We start from the raw sequence: 7,455 nt of genomic DNA, 5'->3' as shown, positions 1-7,455 counted from the left end.
GACCTCGTCCTCCTCCCGCCGGCGCCGCCCCCCTCTCCGTCGTCCTCCCCGACGCGCTCCATCGACCCCGACGCCGGACCGATCCGCCGCCGCCTGGAGCTCCACGCGCCTCCTCCCCGTCGCCCGGTCATCCCCGACTCCTCCTCGACCCCCCACTGCCCCGGGCCCTACTCCCCGCAGTGAGCACCGCACCTCCCTCCTCTCTGTCTCCCCCGCGCTACCCCGCGCGCGCCCCCGCGAGCATTTGGCCGGCGCCCTCCTCCGCCCCAGCCGGCGTCGGGGACCAGTCGGGCTGCGCGTGCACCGTCACCATGGTGGCCTCGCCCCACTGCACCGCTCGAAGACCCCGCGCCCTGCCTAGTTCGCCGTGGCCATCGGCCTCCCATGCTGCTCCCCCTCCCCTGAACCCACGACTGCCTCCCCGTGCCTTGTCCTCCTCGTTACGTGCCACCCTGGGCCCCCTACACCCTGCTGCCGCTTGTGCGGTCGCCGGTGGCGCCCCGCCAGCCCCGACCCGCTCTGCGCCTCGCCGGCGCCCCCCTCGGGCGCCTTGTTGGGGGCCGGCCACCACGCCTGCGCCTGTTATCTGCAGCTCCCGTGCCCGCTAAGGGCCCCTATGGGCCACAGACATGTGGGGCCCCCGCCCCAAAACGGTTTAAAAAAAAGGAATTTAAAAAAAATATGTATAATAAAAATAAATATATGAATAATTAATTAATTAACAATTAATTAATTAATAATTAAAATAGTTAATGAATTAATTAAGTTAATTAATCATGTTTAATTAATCTAATTACGTAGATAGTTTAATTAAACCCTAACTAGATTAATCAGTCAATGACATGTGGGACCCACACGTCAGATTGACCCAGTCAACTCCCTATTGACTGCTGACGTCATGCTGACGTCATGATGACATCAGCGTGCACTATTCTGGATAATGTTGCATTAAAATAATTAAATAAATCCTGAAAATGATTTAAGTCTTTTAAAATTAATAGAAAATAAACCGTAGCTCTGATGAAAATACTTTCTACATGAAAGTTGCTCAGAACGACGAGACGAATCCGGATACGCAGTCCGTTCGTCCACCACACCTCCCTAACCTATCGAACTCACAACTTTCCCCCTCCGGTCCATCTGTCCGAAAACGCAAAACATCGGGAATACTTTCCCGGATGTTTTCCCCATCACCGGTATCACCTACTACCGCGTTAGGGCACACCGAACACCGCGTATTGCCTTGATATATTTTGTGGTGCTTTGTTTGCTCTGTATTCATTATTTCTTCCCCCTGTTCTCTCCGGTAGACTACGAGACCGACGCTGCTGCTGACCAGTTCGACTACGGAGTTGACGACCCCTCTCTCTTGCCAGAGCAACCAGGCAAGCCCCCCCCCCTTGATCACCAGATATCGCCTATTCTCCTCTATACTGCTTGCATTAGAGTAGTGTAGCATGTTACTGCTTTCGTTAATCCTATTCTGATGCATAGCCTGACATTGTCGCTACATCTGTTGATACCTTACCTGCAATCCTAAATGCTTAGTATAGGATGCTAGTTTATCATCATTGGCCCTACATTCTTGTCAGTCTGCCTTGCTATACTATCGGGCCGTGATCACTTGGGAGGTGATCACGGGTATATACTATACATACATACATACTATACAGATGGTGACTAAAGTCGGGTCAGCTCATTGAGTACCCGCAAGTGATTCTGACGAGGGGGCTGAAAGGACAGGTGGCTCCATCCCGGTAGAGGTGGGCCTGGGTTCTCGACGGCCCCCGACTGTTACTTTGTGGCGGAGCGACAGGGCAGGTTGAGACCACCTAGGAGACAGGTGGGCCTGGCCCTGTTCGGCGTTCGCGGATACTTAACACGCTTAACGAGATCTTGGTATTTGATCTGAGTCGGCTACGAGCCTATACGCACTAACCATCTACGTGGGAGTAGTTATGGGTATCCCGGCGTCGTGGTATCAGCCGAAGCACTTCAGACGTCAGCGACGGAGCGGCGCGCGCCGGATTGGACTGGAACGCCACTAGGCTAGGTCTGCTTTCGGCCGCCCTCGCAACGTGCAGGTGTGCTATGGGCGATGGGCCCAGACCCCAGTGCGCTTAGGTTTAGACCTGCGTGCTGGCCTCTCTGTTTTGCCTAGGTGGGGCTGCGACGTGTTGATCTTCTGAGGCCGGGCATGACCCAGGAAAGTGTGTCCGGCCAAATGGGATCGAGCGTGTTGGGTTATGTGGTGCACCCCTGCAGGGAAGTTAATCTATTCGAATAGCCGTGATCTTCGGTAACAGGACGACTTGGAGTTGTACCTTGACCTTATGACAACTAGAACCGGATACTTAATAAAACACACTCTTCCAAGTTCCACAGACAACCCGGTGATCGCTTTTCCGCAGGGCGACGAGGAGAGGATTGCCGGGTAGGATTATGCTATGCGATGCGACTGGAGATGCGCTTGGAGATGCTACCTGGATACGCTACTTGGAGATGCTACTTGGAGGACTTCAATCTACCCTCTTCTACATGCTGTAAGGCGGAGGCTGCCAGAAGCGTAGTCTTCGACAGGATTAGCTATCCCCCTCTTATTCTGGCATTCTGCAGTTCAGTCCACTGATATGGCCTCCTTACACATATACCCATGCATATGTAGTGTAGTTCCTTGCTTGCGAGTACTTTGGATGAGTACTCACGGTTGCTTTCTCCCCCCTTTTCCCCTTTTCCTTTCTTTTTGGTTGTCGCAACCAGATGCTAGAGTCCAGGAGCCAGACGCCACCGTCGACGACGACCCCTACTACACCGGAGGTGCCTACTACTACGTGCAGCCCGCTGCCGACGACCAGGAGTAGTTAGGAGGATCCCAGGCAGGAGGCCTGCGCCTCTTTCGATCTGTATCCCAGTTTGTGCTAGCCTTCTTAAGGCAAACTTGTTTAACTTATGTCTGTACTCAGATATTGTTGCTTCCGCTGACTCGTCTATAATCGAGCACTTGTATTCGAGCCCTCGAGGCCCCTGGCTTGTATTATGATGCTTGTATGACTTATTTTATTTGTAGAGTTGTGTTGTGATATCTTCACGTGAGTCCCTGATCTTGATCGTACACATTTGCGTGCATGATTAGTGTACGATTGAATCGGGGGCGTCACAAGGCCTCACATGGTTTGCCTCTTTTTTAACATAACGCGTCAAGTCGCAATTTGTTCGTTCACCTGTGGTCGAGGATCCTCCATCAAGTGGACAACCAGTACACGTGTCAAATTACCATGTGGGTTGCCTTTTCATACAGAAATGGGCTCCACTATGGACCCTAGCGGGTGTGGTTGGGAAAGAGATGGGAGTACGTGCGCCATGTGTGCACCTCTTCTCTTTGTGCACGTCCCCCACCTACGTGGGTGTGTGTGAGAGAGAGATACAAACCTAGACATAACGCGCCGTCGATCCCCATGCCTCCGCCCAGTCCGACCACCAATCACCACCATGCCCCACTCCTCCTCGCCTTATCTCTCGAGATATCATTTTTTCGATGAAATTCTTGAGATACCATTTTTCCGATAAATTCTCAAGATATCATTAGTTTTTACACATGGGATTACTCCTGCATGGGTCAATCACAACAGGTGTTTTGTAAAAAAATGCATCTTGATGTTCCGTTCAATGCACAAGCATCTTGCTAGTCCATGAAAACAACACATGCCAAAATTTCACAGCGAACGAGGGATTTGAATCTGCTGGGAGGGAATTTTTGGATCTTGCGCAGGGTAGCCAAAATATTGGCGACCCTTTTGTCCACCGGTGCCTTTTCCACCGATGAACAAGGAATGGCGCGGGTGCTCTTGCACCCTCCAGCGCTGTGCTTTTTTTGTACCAACACGCCACCCGAGCTGGCCACAGACTGACCAGGGACCCGCAAATTACGCCATCCAACGGTAGCCGCACAAATTCTGACAGCAACTCAACCAACCAGACGAAATTCAAGCAAACACGACGATATTTCATATAAACAATGACAGAATTCATATAAAATACCGGATTTTCATACAAGCATGACGGATTTCATTACATTCAAATCAACTAAGCGGTGCTAGTTCTCGACAGTATAGGTATAATAATACCTGGCCTAAATGGTCGCGTGCCGATCCATTCGTGTTCCACATGTCCGGCAGCACGATCACCGGACTGCCGAGAGCCCCGGAGGTATATGCTTTAGCGCAAAGGACGGCTCCCTTCCCCACTGCCCAACGGATATCGTTGGCTGATGCACAAGGTGATGATGAAAGGGGGCTTCTCCGCTTCTGTGGAGCCCATGCGGGGTCGATGAAGGTCCTCGCAACAAAAGGATCCGGTAAGACACCTGTTGTGTACGCCGGCGTCGCCTCCACGGTGGCCTTCATTGGACCCAGGCGGCGGCGGCCTCCCGTGTTCTACTTCTCGATGATGGCGGCGGACGCGGAGGCGCTGGCCACCGACTCATCGCTCTCCACGCACCAGGCTTCTGTCTCTGCTTGCATGGCGCGGCCGCCGGCATGGGAGTCTCGACCACAGAAACGGGAGACGCGGTCACTGACATGGGAGGCGCGGTACGAGGAGGCGGCGTGGACAGCAGCGACGACGCCAGTGCACTCCTCCTCGTCGAGCTGGCCTAGAGCGGCGAGTTGCTGAACCGCGCCCCGGCTTGGGGCAGCAACTGGCTTCGTCGGGCGAGGGGAGGGAGGTGGATCAGCGAGCTGCATAGCTCGTATCCGGCGGGCTTGGCGGGCCACCCAGCCGGCTTGGATGCGGGAAAACTACTCTTCGTAAGCCATTGTAAGAGTGGACAAAATGGTGAAGGAGGAGATAGGGGAGTGGCAGAGGTGTGCGATTCTTGGCCGGCGTCTGGCCTCGTTTAAATAAGATATTAAATAAACGGTGGACGGGAGGAGCTCGGCTGGTGTTGCGTTTAATGTCGGCCCGGTCATGAACGGACGTGTGTCTAGAGTGAGTTTCTCGGCTTCCACACGGGTTTCATGGAGGCGTTTGAATGCGGCAAGGAGGCGTGTTCAGCCGGGCGTGCAGCGATTGGTGCCGTCGACTCTGACGTATGACACTACGTCGTTCTTCCACTGACGTGCGGGCTCTTCGGGTACATGGCCTGCATGTAGTGACCCAACACAGGCAGCGCACGACAAAGGAACTTTTGGTGGGCCAGGGTTGTCAAAAGCGGGCATTTCATAAACTGATGATTGTTCATTGAGTGTGACGTCATCTATTTCATGTGGATAAGCCTACTATATAATGTAAGAGAATTTTAAATTTTTCATATATACGTTAATAGCCCCTTCGATATGTTGTGATTCATAAAGACCGTTGCATACATCAATTTTTTGCTTATCACAGATAAGATTGATTAATATCCGTACATGTCCTTAACAAAGGGTGCATGCACGTATAGGTTGAGCGTGTGTCTTGCATCATGTGTTATGTGCATGCAAGCGTGCGAGTGTTGCATGCATGCATGTGTACGTTTCAGTGTTGCATGCATGTGGGCGTACGTCCGTGCGTTCGTGAGTGCATGTGTACGTGTCAGTGTTGCACGCCTGCGTGCGTGCGTGTGTTTGTTATGTGTATGTGTCAGTGTTGCATGCCTGCATGCGTGCGTGTGTTCGTGCGAGTGTTGCATGCGTGCATGTGTATGTGCGGGGTGAGGCTACACGTCAGTCGACTTACTTTTTCATCTCTGGTCAGTAGATTTTCCAGCCGTTGGATTCGAATTCAAGGGCCTGCAGTTTATCTTCAACCTCCACCCCCCTGAGCTGCCAGCCACCACCGGCCGACCCACCGGCCCCCGCCGCCCGCAGCCAGCCCGCGCCGCCGCGCCGCCCTGCCTGCCCTGAAACCGCTCCCCACCGCCGGTCCGCGGCTCCCCCGGCCATCCCTCTAGGGCCCCCCCGCGCCGAGCTTTTTCTCTAGTGATCCCCACCCCACCGCCCAATCACCGCGCCCCCCATCGCCGGCGACTGCCAACCAGAGGTCTCACGACTTCGAATCCCCACCAACCACTAATTTATTACTATTTCTGTCCTTCATATACGCGCTGATGGGATGGTAATGTGTGCTGCTGAATGTGGACCGTTTGACTGGTCAATTGATCGTGTCATCAACAAATTACGGAGCTGTATGGTGAGCCAGTGACTGTATGATAACCCTAAAATGTATTATATTAACACAACACGCGCTGACAGGTGGGCCCCATGGTTATGCGCCCCGATGGTGCAACACTAGTTGCGCCACATGGAACGTTTGACTAGTCAATTGATTGTATCATCAACAAAATACGGAGTAGTACGGGTGAGCAAGTGACCATATAATCATGACAAGTATTTTTTTAACACGGTACAGACGCAAGCGCTCATATATACGTGCAAGCACTCACCTCTATAAACACACACACACGCAGACCCTACCCCTATGAGCACCTTCGAGAGAGTGAGCCAGCATATGATCTTGTGATTTTACGAAGTCACCATAGGTGCCTCGTAGTTGAGTGGAACGTCTCCTCCCATTGAACGGACATCACCGGAAAATAGTGAAATTAACCAAGGATAAATGCGAGCACCAGGACTTTAAACCTGGTGGGCTCGGGAAACCATTCTCCTCCTAACCATCCAACCACAGGTTGGTTAGCACCACAAAATATATGTGGTGACCGTGATGAGCTAATTTTGAAGTCCAGTGACCATATCGTGCTTTCGCTTCAAATACAATGACCGTAAGTCTCGTCAACAAAATACGTAGCATGCATCAAATACCATGTCTGGCAGTGTCATGAACAAAATACGGAGACGTATCATGAGCTAGATACCGTATGATCACCACGAGAATGTATACGGTGACTGTAATGAGCATATTCTGAAGTCTAGTGACCGTATAGTGCTTTTGATTGAAATACATTGACCATCACGCATGAATATGTCAGGGGCATGCATACCTTTAGAGGGCCGAGAGATAGTTTGTGTGCGTACGTGAAAGTGGTGTAGAAAGAGGGGGTGGCCGGTGGAGACAAGGAGAGATATGCCCTTCGTTTCTCTTTCACGTGACTAATATTTTAGGAGAAAATATAAACATTCACAATGAAGAACAATTTTTTTGGATGCACCATGCAATTAACTTTCATGTATAACATTGTACTATTGTATATGCTTATTTTCTTAGTGACCGATTGCGTGTGTGGTGTGGTGGGCACATCCTTTCTAGTTGTGGTGGGTCAACATGACGACTCATGGGTCGGTTCCATCCTGCGCCACACAGGTTGGACCGAGACGCATTATACGAAGACCCATATGGAGGACTCGGCGTACAACACGAAGCTACCAGAGTCGTGGAGGTCTATATCCCCACTGGTGATAAGCCGACTATATATGATTTGTAACCCTAGGCCCCGAGTATGTTATAGAATCCTTGGGGCTA

Source organism: Triticum aestivum, chromosome 6B, assembly GCF_018294505.1.
Source record: "Triticum aestivum cultivar Chinese Spring chromosome 6B, IWGSC CS RefSeq v2.1, whole genome shotgun sequence".
Lineage (NCBI taxonomy): Eukaryota > Viridiplantae > Streptophyta > Magnoliopsida > Poales > Poaceae > Triticum > Triticum aestivum.
Note: the sequence above shows the minus strand (reverse complement) of the source record.